The 20027-nt window shown below is 49.5% G+C and overlaps 1 pseudogene; it reads left to right on the forward strand.

Moving 5' to 3' along the window:
* The first annotated feature begins 11139 nt into the window (after positions 1–11139).
* Positions 11140–18319, forward strand: LOC132884568 (uncharacterized protein K02A2.6-like; annotated as a pseudogene).
* Positions 18320–20027: the final 1708 nt, after the last annotated feature.

Genomic DNA, 20027 nt, shown 5'->3' on the forward strand with positions numbered 1-20027 from the left:
ACACATAGGGTCCAGTGCACTATAGCAAATATAGGATGAAATATTCTACTACTCTGCAAAACAATTTGTTTTATTTGATAATTATAGGAATTACTTTACTACTAATAGCATCACCTTTTAATAAAATGCATCATTGAATTGTCAGATCTAAAAAAAACAAAATTGTCAAACCTCATATAATGCTATTTAAAAATCCAAGTAAATATTAACTTATCCATGTAATATAACATTGGATCAGCACTTCACCAGATCAGGCTTTTAATTTTACCACAAATATTTGCATAATCCCCTCTAATCCTGGGCCAATCCTATGGAGCTGTAATCAGCCTCAATTTTATTCTGTCCTAATAAATATTCAGATCTAGCAGCATTCAAATGAAGCAAAAGTCAAAAGGTCACATTCCATTTGCATACTGTATATAGTGAATGAAAATACATTCATAATTTTCAAAGTAAATGAAAGGAATATTTCAGATAGTTAGCAGGTAATGTAATGTTTGTGTTGACTTTTAATGGTACAAGATTCAATTCTTAATTAACAATAGCTGTCAATTAAATCAGTGAAGTGGCACCAACACTAAAGAGCTTTTTCTACTGTATACTTCTGTATCATTCTCTTCTCAATGAGAAAAAGTGAAATCTGAGTCCTCTATCGACCAGGGTTTCTCAAACTTTTTGCAGCTAGGGACCCCTTTAAATACCAATGAATTCCACTTACCCACTCAACGCAGATTGATGTAATCCAGCTAGTCAAATTTTAGGCTCATTATTTAAATGTGTATGATGATCTCATGTCATCTCATTATCTGTAGCCGCTTTATCCTGTTCTACAGGGTCGCAGGCAAGCTGGAGCCTATCCCAGCTGACTACGGGCGAAAGGCGGGGTACACCCTGGACAAGTCGCCAGGTCATCACAGGGCTGACACATAGAGACAAACAACCATTCACACTCACATTCACACCTACGGTCAATTTAGAGTCACCAGTTAACCTAACCTGCATGTCTTTGGACTGTGGGGGAAATCGGAGCACCCGGAGGAAACCCACGTGGACACGGGGAGAACATGCAAACTCCACATAGAAAGGCCCTCGCTGGCCACAGGGCTCGAACCCGGACCTTCTTGCTGTGAGGCAACAGCGCTAACCACTACACCACCGTGCCGCCCCGTGTATGATGATATGTCTATTAAAAGCTTTTTATTTCTATACTATCCAGTAACAGAAATCAATTCAATTTAAATAACTGATCAATAACTGTACTCGAATAACTCATTCTCATCTCATTATCTCTAGCCGCTTTATCCTTCTACAGGGTTGCAGGCAAGCTGGAGCCTATCCCAGCTGACTACGGGCAAAAGGCGGGGTACACCCTGGATAAGTCGCCAGGTCATCACAGGGCTGACACATAGACACAGACAACCATTCACACTCACATTCACACCTACGGTCAATTTAAAGTCACCAGTTAACCTAACCTGGATGTCTTTGGACTGTGGGGGAAACCGGAGCACCTGGAGGAAACCCACGAGGACAAGGGGAGAACATGCAAACTCCACACAGAAAGGCCCTCGCCGGCCACGGGGCTCGAACCCGGACCTTCTTGCTGTGAGGTGACAGCGCTAACCACTACACCACCGTGCCACCCTACTCTAATAACTATAAAACATCAATAATAAATACACTCACTGTACACTTTAATAGAAACACCTGTACACCTGCTCATTCATGCAGTTATCTAATCAGTCAATCTTGTGACAGCAGGACAATGCATAAAATTATCAAAGTTTGATCTCAAGAATGACATTGTACACCTTTACTTTGAATCTGAGTGCTGTGACTCATTCCTGACTTAATGGAACTATCAAAAAAGTCAGCAACCCAGCAATGAGGCATGTAGGAAAACCAAGAAACATTGTTGTTGCAATTCAGACGGGTGGGTGGAGCACAGAAGGACAGCAGGCCAGAACTGAGTTCAACAAAATCTCTTTATTCGGACACTTTACAGTGATGTTATTCTCCCAGCCACGCATGCACACACACAGGTCGTCTGGTTGGGGAGAGAGCTCTCTTCCTCTGCTCTCTCTCTCCTTATATAGGGCACAGTCACTGGGGAAGACACACAAACACACATTAACTGGCATCAGGTGCAGTGATTCTGCCACTTACCTTCCCTGACTCCGCCCTCTGGTCACAGACCGATGCTTGACCACGCCCCCACTGCCACATACCCCCACCACCCGACTCAGGCCGGGCAGCCGTCCGGACCACAGCCGACTCCACCACCACCCCCCCCCTTGACGGGAGAGGAAGTCCACCACAACCATCTGCGCCCGGCCTGTGGATCACCTTTAAGTTAAAGGGCTGGAGTGCCAGATACCAACGGGTGATCCGCGCGTTGCATCCTTCATGCAGTGGAGCCACTGGAGGGGCGCGTGGTCCGAACAGAGGGTGAAAGGGCGTCCCAGCAGGTAGTAGCGGAGGGTGAGGACCGCCCACTTGGAGTGCCTAGCCATCTACTCGATGGTGCTATAGCGCCACTCACGCACCAACAGCTTTCTGCTGATATACAGCACTGGATGATCCTCCCCCTCCAACTCCTGGGACAAAACAGCCCCCAGCCCTCTGTCCGATGCGTCTGTCTGCAACATAAAGGGGAGAGAAAAGTCAGGGGAGTGTAACAGTGGCCCCCCACACAGTGCAGCCTTCACCTCCGAGAAAGCCCACTGGCATTGTTCCATCCACTGGACCGGATCTGGTGCCCCCTTTTTAGTGAAATCAGTCAGCGGGCTGGTGATGTCCAAATAATTAGGTATAAACCTACGATAGTGGCCAGCCAGCCCCAGGAACTGTCTCACCCCCTTTTTGGTCTTGGGCCTCGGGCAGGCCGCAATCGCTGCTGACTTGTTAATTTGGGGACGCACCTGCCCATTGCCCAAATGGAAGCCCAGATACCCTACTTCCACCCGCCCAATCGCACACTTCTTCGGGTTGGCCGTGAGACCCGCTCGCCTCAGCAACCTAAGGACGGCCCTTAAGTGTTCTAAATGCCGCGGCCAGTCATTACTATAGATTATGATATCATCTAAGTACGCAGCCGCATAGGTGGTGTGGGGGCGGAGGACCCTGTCCATAAGCCGCTGGAACGTAGCAGGCGCCCCAAACAGCCCAAAAGGAAGTGTAACAAATTGGTGTAAGCCAAACGGTGTGGAAAAGGCCATTTTTTTCTCGGGATAATGGAGTCAAGGGGATCTGCCAATAACCCTTTGTCAAATCCAGTGTCGAGTAAAAGCGAGCCGTGCCTAGTCGATCCAGCAACTCGTCAATATGAGGCATTGGGTATGCATCGAATTTAGACACTGCATTGACTTTTCTATAGTCCACACAGAACCGGACCGACCCGTCGGCCTTGGGAACCAAGACCACCGGGCTGCTCCAGTCACTGTGGGACTCCTCGATGATGCCCATTTCGAGCATGGCCTCGAGTTCTTCCTGAACCACTTTTTTCTTGTGTTCGGGTAGCCTGTAAGGGCGGCTGCGCACTACCACCCCCGGGGGCGTCTTGATGTGGTGTTCTATAAGGCGGGTGCGGCCGGGCAGGGGTGAGAACACATCCAAAAATTCGGTCCACAACTGGGCAACCTCCGTGAGTTGGGTCGGGGAGAGGTGGTCTCCACAGGGGACCAGAGAGGTACGCGATGTCAATGTTCCCTTTTGAACCTCCAGCCCCAGCTTCGCCTTCTCCAGAACCATTGACACCAATGCCATGGGAACCTCCTCGTTCCAGAGTTTGAGCAGATTGAGGTGGTAAATCTGTAGTGCCCCACCCCTGTTCATTCGCCTCACCTCATAGTCGACATCCCCGACTCGCCATGTGACCTCAAAGGGTCCTTGCCACTTGGTGACCAATTTGGAGCTCGATGTGGGCAACAGTACGAGTACTTTATCTCCCAGTGCAAACTCCCTAAGGCGTTTCTTGCAGTACATCTAGGAATCCACGACTTACACCCATATAATAATTCGAACGGGGAGAACCCCGTGGAGGCTTGTGGGACCTCTCGCACTGCAAATAACAGGGGTTCGAGCCATTTATCCCAATTGCATGCGTCCTCGCGAACAAACTTTTTAATGATATTCTTGAGTGTGCGATTGAACCGTTCGACTAAACTGTTCATTTGTGGGTGATAAACGCTGGTGTGGATTGGCTTAATTCCCAATAACCCATACAGTTTGCTCAGTGTGTGTGACATAAATGAGGTGTCTTGATCAGTCAGAATCTCTTTGGGGATTCCAACTTGGGAGATGACGCGGAAGAGCACCTCCGCAATACTGCATGCTGAGATATTGCAAAGAAGCACTGCTTCTGGGTATTGTGTTGCATAGTCCACCAGAACTAAAATAAAGCGATACCCTCGTGTTGACCGATCTAATGGCCCGACGAGATCCATCCCAATTCTTTCGAATGGGGTCTCGATTAATGGTAGAGGGCGCAAAGGAGCTTTTGGAATGGCCACTGGATTTACTAACTGGCATTCGCGACATGCCGTACACCACCTACAGACATCGCCTCGAATCCCTGGCCAATAGAACCGGGCCATTATTCGGGCTAGTGTCTTATCCTGCCCCAAGTGTCCAGCCATGGGATTAAAGTGAGCTGCCTGGAATACCAATTCCCGGCGGCTCTTTGGAATCAAAAGCTGTGTAATCGGCTCCTTAGTCTGAGTGTCCTGCGTCATTCGGTATAATCTATCTCTCATAATGGAGAAATAGGGGAAGGACGGGGTGGCGTTTGGCTGGAGCGTTTGACCATCGATTACTCTCACTTGGTCAAACGCATGCCGCAGAGTCTCATCCCGCGACTGGTCTAACGGGAAATCCGCGAGGGATTCCCAGAGAGAAGGAGGAGCCTGCGGCTCCTCGCTCTGACACGGAGATGACGTAGATGGCTCTGTGACAGCTGCTCCCGCCAATGCCACACCGGGACCTCCCCCTGCTGAACTACGGCAGGCCCCACTCTTTACTAAATGACTCATTAACTCCCGAAATCCCGGCCAATCAGTCCCCAAAATTATCGAATGGGTAAGGCGAGGATTAACCGCTGCCTTTACACTAAATTTTTGAATTTATGAATGAATGAATTTACTACTAAACTAAAGGGTAGTTGTGAACATCCCCGTGCACACACAACACCTTCACCAGTTGTGCTCCCCCCAATGCCTCGTCTTGCACCAGGCTTTGGTGGATTGAGGTCTGATTACAGCCAGAGTCCACCAACACCTGATATGTATCCCCTTGGACACTCACCGGTATGCGATACACTCCGGCCTGATCGAGGGCGGCTCCTGGTGCGTTGGGGATCTGGACCACTGCGTCCACCTCCATTGCTGAGCACTGCTGCTAGAGGTGCCCCGGCTCCCCGCAGCACCAGCAAACCGGCCCGGGGTTTCTCTCTGCACCGGTACTCTGGGGCTCACTCACCTGAGGAGGGGAAGAGACAGACACGGATGCGGGAAACGGGAGGGCACCGCGGGTGCGGCGGGCCGGCTGGGGTGGAGCCGGCCCCCGCGTCCACGGTAAGGGAACGGGGCGAGGATGAGACACAGAAGGGGAGGGGGAGAGAGAGAGAGGAGAGGGGAGAAGAGGAGATCTGCTGTCCTGCCATCGGAACAGCCACCAAATGGTCCTCCGCCAGCTCAATGGCCTGATCCAGCGACGCCGGGCGATGACACTGGACCCACTCCATGGTCCCTTCGGGTAGTCGGGTGATGAACTGTTCTAGTACCACCACATCAATGATTCCCGTGGCGTCGCAGTTGTCAGCCCTCAGCCACCGCCAGCAGGCGTCCCAGAGTTGCTGGCCAAATGCGAATGGCCGGCCGACTTCCTCCAGGCGCAGAGTGCGGAAGCACTGTCGATGTTGTTCAGGGATGCGCCCCACACGCTGGAGGATGGCCCGGCAGAGGTCTGCGTAGACCAGCCGGCTGTCGGTGGGGAGCTGTAGCGTGGCCAGCTGCGCCTCACCCGTTAGCAGGGGGAGGAGGCGTGCCGCGCGCTGTTCCACCAGCCAGCCCAAGGCCTCTGCTGCCTGCTCAAAGAGCGTGAGGAAGGCCTCGGGGTCGTTGTGCGGGCCCATCTTCGTTAGGGTGAGGTGGGGAGGGCCCGCGGCAGTGGAGGTGGTGGACCACGCCAAAGAGGTGCCGGAGTGCCTGACGATCTTCCTGCTGCACCAGCACCAGGGCCTCGAACCTTTGCTCCTGCTCCTTCCAGAGGGCGACTAGCACCTGGTGCTGGCTCTGCTGGGCCGTGGTGAGGGCGTGGACCAAGTCCGCGAAGGGGGAGGACTCCATGGGGCTGTTCTTCTCTGTGCTTCGCTCCCGAGTTTCAGCACCACTGTTGCAATTTGGATGGGTGGGTGGAGCACAGAAGGACGGCAGGCCAGAACTGAGTTCAACAAAATCTCTTTATTTGGACACTTTACAGTGACGTTATTCTCCCAGCCACGCATGCACACACACAGGTCGTCTGGTTCGGGAGAGAGGTCTCTTCCTCTGCTCTCTCTCTCTCCTTATATAGGGTGCAGTCACTGGGGAAGACACACAAACACACGTTAACTGACATCAGGTGTAGTGATTCTGCCACTTACCTTCCCTGACTCCGCCCTCCGGTCACAGACAGACGCTTGACCACGCCCCCGCTGCCACAATTGTATTGAGGTATTTCACCTGACGTCACAGGGTCACGTGACGCCCCGGTGTCCACCATTTTGGACTGCAAGCTAGCTAATGTCAACAACAGTAGCTGGTATGTTACTGTAGCAATGTTTACGTTCAGTCATTTGGATGACTGTTAAAACCTTTCAGTCTCAAGTTTTTCCTTTACTGGATTTACTAGTTTACTGAGCCAGCCGGCCCCGGAGCGCTAGCTAGCTAGCCAGCCAGCCGGCCCCGGAGCGCTAGCCAGCCAGCCGGCCCCGGAGCGCTAGCCAGCCAGCCGGCCCCGGAGCACTAGCCAGCCAGCCGGCTCCAGAGCGCTAGCTAGCCAGCCGGCCAGCCAGCCCGCCCAGGAGCGCTAGCCAGCCAGCCCCGGAGCGCCAGCCAGCCGGCCCCGGAGCGCTAGCCAGCCGGCCCCGGAGCGCCAGCCAACCGGCCCCGGAGCGCTAGCTAGCTAGCCAGCCAGCCGGCCCCGTAGCACTAGTTAGCTAGCCAGCCAGCCGGCCCCGGAGCGCTAGCTAGTCATCCAGCCGGCCCCGGAGCGCTAGCCAGCCAGCCAGCTGGCCCCGGAGCACTAGCCAGCCAGCCAGCTGGCCCCGGAGCGCTAGCCAGCCAGCCAGCTCCGAAGCGCTAGCCAGCCGGCCCCGGAGCGCTAGCCAGCCGGCCCTGGAGCGCTAGCTAGCCCCGGAGCGCTAGCTAGCCAGCCAGCCGGCTCCGAAGCGCTAGCCAGCCGGCCCCGGAGCGCTAGCCAGCCGGCCCCGGAGCGCTAGCTAGCCCCGGAGCGCTAGCTAGCCAGCCAGCCAGCCAGCCCACCCCGGAGCGCGCTCAGTAAACTAGTAAATACAGTAAAGGAAAAACTTATAACGGGCCATGTCTCAACAGACTAAGAAGTTATTTCAATGACATTTAATAACATTTTGTTTATCCTGAGGACCGAAAGTAAATGAAAATGTGAACAAATCTTAGCTGTCAGTGAACAATCCTGGTGGAAGCAGGTAAACGTCGTTCTCTAAGCCTGCTAACCTCAATTTTTGCAAATACCTCGTCCTGTAAATGCCCTACGTCGCTGAATAGTGAAGGTGTTTTCTGCATCTCGCTCCTTTTTCTTTTATGTTTTTCGTTTGTCGCCTTCCTCGCATTCAAACCGATTCGAGCCGTGCCGTCCAAAATGGCAGTGTCACATGACTTGGTCACGTGAGTGAAATACCTCAATAGACCACTTCAGAGTGTAGACTGGAGTTGTGACCAAGTCAGAGAAGTTGATGTATACTGCATATATACTGCAACCCCGCTATAAGGCAGTATATTCTTTTGCATATATTGAACTAAATTCATATTATGTATTGATTTTAGTTATTATTGCTCTATGTCAATAGGTGGCACCGTCACTTCACTGACTTCCACTCTTGTAAAAACAACAAAAACTTGGGACAATATAAAGTACTGTTCTTGTACCAGTATTCACATGTGTCGGCTGCGTTATTTAATGCAAAACTCATGTTACCCAAGATATAACATATTTGGCAACAAGGTGTGGCCTTTCGCGTTGGACCTGGATGTGTAGTGAGTGAGACACATTGTTGGGTTGTAGTGTAGTTACAGTGGTGCTTGAAAGTTTGTGAACCCTTTAGAATTTTCTATATTTCTGCATAAATATGACCTAAAACATCATCAGATTTTCACACAAGTCCTAAAAGTAGATAAAGAGAACCCAGTTAAACAAATGAGACAAAAATATTGTATTTGGTCATTTATTTATTGAGAAATGATCCAATATTACATATCTGTGAGTGGCAAAAGTATGTGAACCTTTGCTTTCAGTATCTGGTGTGACCCTCTTGTGCAGCAATAACTGCAACTAAACATTTCCAGTAACTGTTGATCAGTCCTGCACACTGGCTTGGAGGAATTTTAGCCCATTCCCCCATACAGAACAGCTTCAACTCTTGGATGATGGTGGGTTTCCTTACATGAACTGCTCGCTTCAGGTCCTTCCACAACATTTCAATTGGTTCAAGGTCAGGACTTTGAATTGGCCATTCCAAAACATTAACTTTATTCTTCTTTAACCATTCTTTGGTAGAACGACTTGTGTGCTTAGGGTTGTTGTCTTGCTGCATGACCTACCTTCTCTTGAGATTCAGTTCATGGACAGATGTCCTGACATTTTCCTTTAGAATTCGCTGATACAATTCAGAATTCATTGCTCCATCAGTGATAGCAAGCTGTCCTGGCCCAGATGCAGTAAAACAGGCCCAAACCATGATACTACCACCACCATGTTTCACAGATGGGATAAGGTTCTTATGCTGGAATGCAGTGTTTTTCCTTTCTCTAAACATAATACTTCTCATTTCAACCAAAAAGTTATATTTTGGTCTCATCTGTCCACAAAACATTTTTCCAATAGCCTCCTTGTTTGTCCACGTGATTTTTAGCAAACTACAGATGAGCAGCAATGTTCTTTTTGGAGAGCAGTGGGTTTCTCCTTGCAACCCTGCCATGCATACCATTGTTGTTCAGTGTACTCCTGATGGTGGACTCATGAACATTAGCCAATGTGAGAGAGGCCTTCAGTTGCTTAGAAGTTACCCTGAGGTCCTTTGTGACCTCACTGACTATTACATGCCTTGTTCTCGAGTGATCTTTGTTGGTCGACCACTCCTGGGGAGGGTAACAGTGGTCTTGAATTTCCTCCATTTGTACACAATCTGTCTGATTGTGGATTGGTGGAGTCCAAACTCTTTAGAGATGGTTTTGTAACCTTTTCCAGCCTGATGAGCATCAACAACACTTTTTCTGAGGTCCTCAGAAATCTCCTTTGTTCATGCCATGATACATTTCCACAAATATGTTTTGTGAAGATCAGACATTGATAGATCCCTGTTCTTTAAATAAAACAGGGTGCCCACTCACACCTGATTTCAATCAATGGGATGACAAACACCTGACTCTAATTTCACCTTCAAATTAACTGCTAATCCTAGACGTTCACATACTTTTGCCACTCACAGATATGTAATATTGAATCATTTTCCTCAATAAATAAATGACAAAATAAATTTTTTGTCTTATTTGTTTAACTGGGTTCCCTTTATCTACTTTTAGGACTTGTGAAAATCTGATGATGTTTTAGGTCATATTTATGCAGAAATATAGAAAATTCTAAAGGGTTCACAAACTTTCAAGCACCACTGTAGCTAACTTGTGAAACAAATAAAAAAAAAGGGAAAAAAGGGATTCATTGACATGGCGGCTACCATTGTCCACATTGAAGCCTTCAACGAAAGCGTGGAGCAGTGGACCACATATACGTATAGAAAGATTCAAGCACTTTATTGAAGCTAATGGCATCACCATGGACAGGAAAGTGCCTGTGTTATGGGCTGCAAGGCTTATGATCTGCTGCGTAGCCTACTGGCTCCAGACAAGCTGCGCGATAAAAGTTACAATGACATCACGGCAGTGCTGCAACAGCACTTCTCCCCCAAGCCCCTAGTCATAGTGGAATAGTTTCATTTTCACAAATGACACCAGGAGGAGGGCAAGACTGTGGTGCAATATGTGGCTGTGCTTAAGAAACTTTCTGAACATTGTGAGTTGGGCGGACATCTAGAGGAGTCCCTCTGTAATGGACTTGTGTGTGGATTAAAGAGTGAGGCCACACAGAAACACTTGTCCATGCTAACATTCAAGAAAGCGGTGGAAATAGCAATGTCAGTGGAGACAGCAGCTCGTGAGTCACAGCAATTCAGTGGATCACTCAAGGTAAATGCTCTGTCAGTACTGCCAAACAAACCTGTAGCCAAATACAAATGATGTGTCTCATCTCATCTCATTATCTGTAGCCGCTTTATCCTGTTCTACAGGGTCGCAGGCAAGCTGGAGCCTATCCCAGCTGACTACGGGCGAAAGGCAGGGTACACCCTGGACAAGTCGCCAGGTCATCACAGGGCTTGCAAATGATGTGTAAAAACGAATCATAGTGGAGGTGATTGCTGATACAAAGAGAAAAATTGCAACTCGTGGTAAGAAGGGGCACATAGCTCATGTCTGCCATGCCAAAAAGACTGGGAAAAGAGAAAGCAAAGTTATACAAAAAGCAGAAATGGGCAGGACTAAGCCACAAAAACAGAACAAACGTGTACACCTTGTGGATGCTAGTACAATGTCCAGTGATGATACAGACTCCGAACTAGCATTGCATAGTGTATCCCAAATGGGAGAAAAGTCAAGCATTACTATTATGCCTAGGATTTAGGGGATTCTGTTAAAAATGGAACTGCATACCAGTGCAGCTGTTTCCCTCATCTCTGCTGAGAGGTATGAGGCATTGCTGCACCATGTACCACTACATCCAACCGATGTGATTTTGAGAACATACACAGGTAAGGCATTGCGACCACTAGGAGTCATTCAGGTACAAGTCAAAATGAGTAATCAGAGTGCTTCTCTTCCACTGTATGTTGTAAAGGGGGATTATCCAGCATTATTTGGCAGAGAATGGTTACGCCAAATTAAGCTAAACTGGAAAGAGATAAAGTCAGTTCATCTCAGCACATTGGAAGCAGTGTTACAGAAGCATGCTGCAGTTTTCTCCAAGAATCTGGGTGAGATGAAGGGTATCCAGGCAAGGGTGCGACTGAAATCGGAGCATAAACCAAAATTCTGTCAGCCTGGAATTGTCCCCTATGCACTACGTCCAAAGGTAGAGGCTGAATTGAACCGCCTCACAAAAAATGGAGTTTTATCTCCAGTTCAATACAGTGACTGGACAACACCTATCGTCCCTGTGGTGAAAAAGAATGGCTCAGTATGCATCTATGGTGACTTTAAACCATAAATCCTGTTCTTCACATTGAGCATTATCCTATACCATGCAGTGAAGATCTCTTTGCATCACTAGTGGGGGTGGAATGATTTAGCAAGTTGGATTTGTCTAATGCAGATCTCCAAATGCAGGTTGATGACCAGTCACGACAGCTCCTCACCATCACTACGCAAAAAGGTTTATTCTGCTACAACCGTCTCCCTTTTGGGATTGCTTCAGCCCCAGCCATATTCCAACGGGCTATGGACCAAGTATTGCAAGGACTACCAAATGTGCACTGTTATCTGGACGACATTCTAGTGACTGGGTGTACTGATACCAAGCATTTAGAAAACCTTGATGCAGTCCTTGGTCGTCTATAGGATTTTGGGTTGCATGTTGAGAAAGGTAAATGTGACTTTTTCAAAGACTCATTGGAGTACCTTGGCCAGATTATTGATTCTGAAGGCTTACATAAGTCACTGAAGAAAGTGCAAGCCGTAGTGGAGGCACCAGCTCCTTCCAGTGTCAGTCAGTTGAGGTCATTCCTCGGCCTAATTAACTATTATGCATGTTTCATACCCAATCTGGCCACCATTCTAAGCCCATTGAATGTCTTACTGCACAAGGGAACATGTTGGCAGTGGTCAGATGACTGTGATTCAGCTTTTAGGGAGGCAAAGGCACAGCTTGTGTCAAACAAGATTGTAACAGTTCCTGATGTGGGTGGAGCACAGAAGCATGTCAGGTGAGAGTTGATGTTCACATACATACTTTATTTTGTTATTTTGGCTTTTCAGCTTCATTCATTCATTCGGTCACACACATGCATTGGGGTTGGGGAGCCCCTCTTCTCTGCTCTCCCCCTCCTTTTATGCTCAATCCCTGTGACAAACAAACAAACACACCCACACACATTAATGACACCAGGTGTAATGACTTAGCCACTTACCTTCCCCGACCCCGCCCTCCATTCACAAACTGCTGCTTGGCCACGCTCCCGTTGCCACATACCCCCACCGCCCGACTCAGGCCGTGTAGCCATCCAGCCTGAAGCTGACTCCCCCCTGACGGGACAGGAAGTCCACCACCACCATCTGCGCCCCCGGCCTGTGGACCACCTCAAGCTTAAACGGCTGGAGGGCGAGATACCAATGGGTGATCCACGCATTGGCATCCTTCATGCGGTGGAGCCACTGGAGGGGGGCGTGGTCCGAACAGAGTGAAAGGGCACCCCAGCAGGTAGTATTGGAGGGTGAGGACCACCCACTTGATGGCAAGGCACTCTTTCTCGATGGTGCTGTACTTGCTTTCACGCATTGAGAGTTTATGGCTGATGTACAGCACGGGACACTCCTCGCCCTCCACTTTCTGGGACAAAACGGCCCCCAGCCCCCTGTCCAATGCATCAGTCTGTAAAATAAAGGGGAGAGAGAAGACAGGGGAGTGCAAAAGTGGCCCCCCACACAGTGCAGCTTTTACCTTAGAGAATGCCTGTTGGCACTGCTCCGTCCACTGGACCGGATCTGGAGCCCCCTTTTTAGTGAGATCAGTTAAAGGGCTGGTGATGTCAGAATAATTAGATATAAACCTACAATAATAGCCAGCCAGCCCCAGGAACTGTCTCACCCCCTTTTTGGTCTTGGGCCTCGGGCAGGCCGCAATCGCTGCAGTCTTGTTAATTTGGGGACGCACCTGCCCATGACCCAAGTGGAACCCCAGATACCATACTTCCACCTGCCCAATTGCACACTTTTTCGGGTTAGCTGTGAGGCCTCAGATGTTCTAGGTGCCGCGGCCAGTCATGGATGTAGATGATTCTATCATCGAGATATGTGGCCTCTTAGGCAGCATGAGAGCGGAGGACCCGGTCCATGAGCCGCTGGAACATAGCGGGCACCCCAAATAACCCAAAAGGGAGCGTGACAAATTGGTGTAATCCAAATGGTGTAGAAAAGGCAGTTTTCTCTCGGGATAGAGGAGTCAAGGGGATCTGCCAATATCCCTTTGTTAGATCCAGTGTCGAATAAAAGCGAGCCGCGCCTAACCGATCGAGCAACTCATCAATGTGAGGCATTGGGTATGCGTCAAATTTAGTCACCATGTTGACCCTTTTATAATCCACACAGAGCCGAACCAACCCATCGGTCTTGGGAACCAGGACCACTGGGCTGCTCCAGTCACTGTGGGACTCCTCGATTATGCCCATCTTGAGCATGGCCTTGAGTTCATCCTGGAACACTTTTTTTGTGTGTTTGGGTAGGTGGTAAGGGCGGCTACACACCACCACCCTGGGGGCATCTCAGTGTGGTGTTCTATGAGGTGGGTGAGGCCGGGTAGGGGCGAGAACACGTCAGAAAATTCCTCCTGCAACTTGGCTACCTCTGTGAGTTGGGTCGGTGAGAGGTGGTCTCCACACGGGACCGGAGAGTTTTGAGATGTTATCTTTTTCACCTCTGGCCCCAGCTCCGCCTTCTCTGGAACTATCGACAGCAACACCATAGGGACCCCCTCATTCCAGCATTTTAAAAGGATGAGGTGGTAGATTTGCAATGCCCCACCCCATCTGCTCACCTCACCTCAGGGTCCTTGCCACTTGGCGATTCATTTAGAACTTGATGTGGGCAATAATACGAGTACTTTGTCTCCAGGCGTGAACTCTCTAAGGCATGTGCCTCTGTCATACAGCCAGCTTTGACATTCTTGTGCCTGCCGCACATTCTCCTGGGTTAGGTGCGTGAGTGTGTGGAGTTTTGCGCACAGGTCAAGAACATACTGAATTTCATTCTTGCTAGGTGAAGGTCCCTCCTCTCAGTTTTCTCGTAGCACATCCAAAATGCCACGCGGCTTATGCCCATATAATAATTCGAATAGAGAAAACCCCGTGGAGGCTTGCGGGACCTCTCGTACTGCAAATAATAGGGGCTCGAGCCACTTATCCCAATTACGTGCGTCCTCGCTTACAAATTTCCGAATTATGTTCTTGAATGTTTGGTTAAATCGCTCCACTAAGCCATCTGTTTGTGGGTGATAGACACTGGTGCAGATAGACTTAATCCCCAGTAACCCATACAGTTCACGCAGTGTGCATGACATAAACGAAGTGCCTTGGTCTGTCAGGATTTCTTTTGGAATCCCGACCCGGGAGATAAAGCAGAAGAGCACTTCCGCAATACTGCGTGCTGAGATATTGCAGAGAGACACTGCCTCTGGATATCGCATTGCATAGTCCACTAGAAATAAAATAAAGTGATATCCCCATGCTGACCGATCTAATGGCTCGACGAGATCCATCCCAGTTCTTTCAAAATGGGTCTCAATTAGAGGGAGAGGGCGCAAAGGCACTTTTGGAGTGGCCATGGGATTGACTAATTGGCATTCACGGCACGCCGCACATCACCAACGGCCGTCCCCACGAATCCCTGGCCAGTAGAACTGGGCCATTATTCAGACTAGTGTTTTATCTTGCCCCAAGTGTCCAGCCATGGGATTAAAGTGAGCCGCATGGAATACGAGTTCCCTATGGCTCATTGGGATCAACAATTGAGTTATCTGTTCTCCAGTTTGAGTGTCCTGTGTCACTCGGTACAGCCTATCCTTAATAATAGCGAAATAAGGGAAGGCCGGCATCATATTTGGCTGGAGAGTTTGACCATTGATTACTTTCACTTGGTCAAACGCATGCCGCAGAGTCTTGTTTCATGACTGCTCTAATGGGAAATCCCCAAGGGAATCCCCAATAGAGGGAGGAGGGGCAGGGTGCTCTTCACTCCTCGCATTGCTCTGACATGGTGCTGATGTAGACAGCTCTGCGACAGCTTCCCCAGTCAATGCCACACCGGGAGCTTCCCGTGATGTATTTATGCAGGACCCACCTCTCATTATGTGTTCCATCAATTCTTTAAACCCTGGCCAATCAGTTCCCAAAATTAAAGAGTGGGTGGGACGAGGGTTAACCGCCGCCTTAATTCTATGCGTTTGGCCCCGGAATAGAATATGGATGGACACTAGAGGATAATTGTGAACATCCCTGTGCACACATAACACCTTCACCGCTTGTGCCCTCCCCAATGCCTCACCTTGCACCAGGCGTTGGTGAATTGAGGTCTGATTACAACTGGAATCCACCAACGTGTGATATGTATCCCCTTGAACACTTACTGAAATGCGATACGTTCCGGCCCAATCAGGGGAGGTCTCTGGCATGTAGGGGATCTGGATCACAGCTCCCACCTCCCTGGCTGGTGGAGCTCCGACTCTGGAGATGCTCCGACTCCTCGCCGTGCCAGCACACCAGCCTAGGCTTTCCCTCTGCACCGGTGTTATGGGAGTCACTCACCTGAGGAGGAGACAACACAGACACAGAAGAGGGAGATGGGAGGACACCATGGGTGCAACAGGCCAGCTGGGGTGGAGCTGGCCACCAACTCCGTGGTAGGGGAACAGGGTGGGGAGGGGAAAGAGAGACAGAGGGGGAGAAGAGAGAGAGAGGAGAAGCAAGGAGAGACGCCTCATCTGCCTGCCATCGGACCATCCTCCAGATGGTCCTCCACCAGCTTGATGGCTCGTCCTAGCGACACCGGGCGATGACACTGGACCCATTCCATTGTTCCTTCCGGAAGTCGAGAGATGAACTGTTCCAGTGCCACCAGACTCATGATCTAGTCGGTGTCGCAGTCTTCTGCCCTCAGCCACCACCGGCAGGTGTCCCGGAGTTGCTGGCTGAACGTAAATGGCTGGCCGATCTCCTCCAATGGCAGCGTCCAGAAGCGCTGGCGATGTTGTTCCGGGGAGCGGCCGACCCACTGCAGGATGGCTTTCTTCCGGTCAGCATATACCAGTCGACTGTCAACAGGAAGCTGCTGCGCTGCGAGCTGCGCCTTGCCAGTCAGGAGCGGGAGGAGGTGTGCCACGCGCTGCTCCAGCGGCCACCCCCACGCCTCGGCTGCTTGTTCGAAGAGGCCGAGGAATGCTTCCAGATTGTCCAGTGGGCCCATCTTTGTGAGGGTGCCGGCTGCAGTGATCGACGCCCCTGCTGACACGAGCAGATGCTGGAACACCTGGCGATCTTCCCGCTGGGCCAGCATCAAGGCTTCAAAGCGTTGCTCTTGTTCCTTTCGGAGGGCAATCAGCGCTTGATGCTGGTTCTGCTGGGCAGTAGCGAAGGCAAGGATGAGCTCTTCGAATGGGGAGGACTCCATGGGGTGGTTCCTTTCTGTGTGTCCTGGGTTTCAGCACCACTGTAACAGTTCCTGATGTGGGTGGAGCACAGAAGCATGGCAGGTGAGAGTTGATGTTCACATACACACTTTATTTTGTTATTTTGGTTTTTCAGTTTCATTCATTCATTTTGTCACACACATGCATTGGGGTCAGGGAGCCCCTCTTCTCTGCTCTCCCCCTCCTTTTATGCTCAATCCCTGTGACAAACAAACAAACACACCCACACACATTAATGACACCAGGTGTAATGACTTAGCCACTTACCTTCCCTGACCCCGCCCTCCATTCACAAACTGCTGCTTGGCCACACCCCCGTTGCCACAAAGATCTTGACATATTATGATCCACAGAACAGCATCCAGTTGGCATGTGATGCATCACCATATGGGATTGGAGCGGTCATCTTCCATGTACTCCTGGGGGGCAAAGAAAAACCAATAGCCTTTGCCTCATGAACACTTAGCAGAGCTGAATGGAACTATGCACAAATAGAGCATGAGGTTTTAGCAATCATATTTGGAGTGAGAAAATTCCATCAATACCTCTATGGAAGGAAATTCACTTTACTTACTGATCATCGCCCACTTGCCTCCATCTTCAGTGCAGGGAAAGGGGTTCCAACCATGGCCACAGCACGCATGTAAAGGTGGGCTTTAGTTCTTGCTGCACATAATTACACCAAAGAATACAAGAAGGGAACTCGCAATGCCAATGCCAACGGATTGTCGCAACTGCCACTTGGAGTGGAACATGACAAGGTTGATACAGTGGATGTGTTCTATCTAAAACAAATAGAAACACTACCAGTGACTTCTACAGAAATCTGTTGAGACACAGACTGACCCCATCTTGTCAGCAGTTCTGACATTGGTGACAGAAGGGAATCAGGCAGTGGATCCTGTTGATAAACTTGAACTCTCCCCTTTCTTGTCTAGATGCTCTGAATTGTCTGTGCAGCAGGGATGCCTACTGTGGGGCATGAGAGTTATTGTCCCACCAAAGCTACACCCACGAGTCCTTGAAGAGCTATACACTGGTCATCCAGGTGTTGTAAGAATGAAGGCTATAGCACGCAGCTGTTTGGTGGCCTGATCTTGATAGTGACATTGAGCAACAGGCTAAGAGCTGCCACTCTTGCCAACACACCCAGAAAATGCTATGCCATGCTCCCCTCCATCCATGGGTCTGGCCCAGCAGACCATGGCAAAGGATTCACATGGACTTTGCGGGATCATATGAAGGTCTTTTTTACATGGTTATTGTTGATACCCATTCAAAATGGCCCGAAGTGCAGATCATGGACTCCACAACCACAGAAAGAACCATCCAAGTGCTGCGAAACCTTTTTAGTCACTATGGCATACCAGAGGTTCTAGTTAGTGACAATGGACCCCAGTTTACATCACAGGAGTTTGTTGCATTCCTGAAAACAAACAATGTTAAGCATATTTGCTCTGCCCCATTCCACCCAGCCACCAACAGGCAGGCTGAGAGATTTGTACAAACCTTCAAGCATGCATTGAAATCCTCCAAGGGCTGTAAGACTTTTCAACTGTTCACCACATCACATCACATCTGACACTGTGATTAGCAGCACTGGAGCACCCCAGGGCATGGTGCTGGCCCCTCTTCTCTTCACCCTGTACACCGTGGACTTCTGCTACAACTCAGAGCTGTGTCACATTCAGAAGTTTGTCGATGACACAGCCATCGTTTGGTGTATCAGTGATGACAGAGAGGAGGAGTATAAAAGCCTGGTGAGGGACTTTGCTCTGTGGTGCAACAGGAACCATCTGCAGCTCAACACCTTGAAGACCAAGGAGCTGGTCATTGACTTTGGGAGGTCCAGACCAAGGTCACAGCCAGTTCTGATCGAGGGAGTCGAGGTGGAGGCTGTGGATCCCTACAAGTACCTCGGGCTGTGGCTGGACAGCAAGCTGGACTGGACTTGCAACACCAATCACTTATACAGGAAGGGACAGAGCAGGCTATACATCCTTAGGAGGCTGCGGTCCTTTAACATCTGCAGGAAACTCCTGTGGATGTTCTATCAGTCTGTGGTCACCAGTGTCCTGTTTTATACTGTGGTGTGCTGGGGGGCAGCACATCCAAGAAGGACACATCCAGGCTGGACAAACTGATCAGGTGGGCCAGCTCTGTGGTCGGCATGAAGCTGGACTCTCTGGTGATGGTGGCAGAGAAGAGGTCTATGGACAAACTATTGAACATCGCAATACCCCACACCCAACAACAAACGAATCACCATCCATGCTGTTTTTTGGGCCGTAAGCTGCGCACACATCTAGATGCTCTGAAGCCCAGTGTGAAGAATGCTGTGAGGAACACAAGGGATGCACAAATCCTCCGCTGGTCTACATTATCAAAACACAAGCGGTTTACGGTTGGTGATGCAGTGCTTGCTCGAGATTACAGGGGAAATGAGAAATGGACACCAGGGGTTGTGACTGCTCAAAGTGTCCCTGTCTCTTACAGCATCGATGTTGGTATGTCTGAGGGCTGGAGACGTCATGTTGATCAACTTCTGCCTTGTGTGATCCAGCCAGAGTCAGGACAGTTAGCTGTTCCAGAGTTGCCATCCTTACCAGATAAAGTCACAACACTGTCTACAACTGCAGATGGAAGCTTTCCCACAGCAACAGGAACAGAACAAGGCATGCTTAAGCTGGGTGACACTCAAGAAGCTACTCCTCACAACACTGACACATCCAAAGAAGTTGGGAGGCGTTACCCAGTACGGAAAACTAAACCATCAGATAGTTTGACACTGTAGAAAAAGTAACCGTAAGGACAAAAAAATAGAGAGAGGGAGAGAAAACAACACCAACAATTAAGAGACTGTATGTAGTTATCTTAGTGAGCCTGTTCCAACAGGAGGGCAGAATAATCCCTCGAACTGGCTCGAGGCTACGGGTAGTCTCCCCCCTACCTCTAGATAAGTTTAGTGATGCCCAAACAGAGACAGAAATGTTACATTGTTAATGTGTTTTCCCTCACAAGGGGGGAGGAAAGTGTTATGTATTGATTTTGGTTATTATTGCTCCCTGCCAATAGGTGGCACCATCACTTCACTGACTTCCACTCTTGCAAAAACAACAAAAACTTGGGACAATATGAAGTACTGTTCTTATACCAGTATTCATGTGTATCGGCTGTGTTATTTAATGCGAAACTCATGTTACCCAAGACATAAAAGTTCATGTACCTTGCCTTTAATGACACTGAGTCAGAGTCTTCAAAAAAAAATCATCACTGAGCCATGTGCTCCT

The sequence above is a fragment of the Neoarius graeffei genome, chromosome 4 (genome assembly GCF_027579695.1).
Source record: "Neoarius graeffei isolate fNeoGra1 chromosome 4, fNeoGra1.pri, whole genome shotgun sequence".
In the NCBI taxonomy this organism is placed as follows: Eukaryota; Metazoa; Chordata; class Actinopteri; order Siluriformes; family Ariidae; genus Neoarius; species Neoarius graeffei.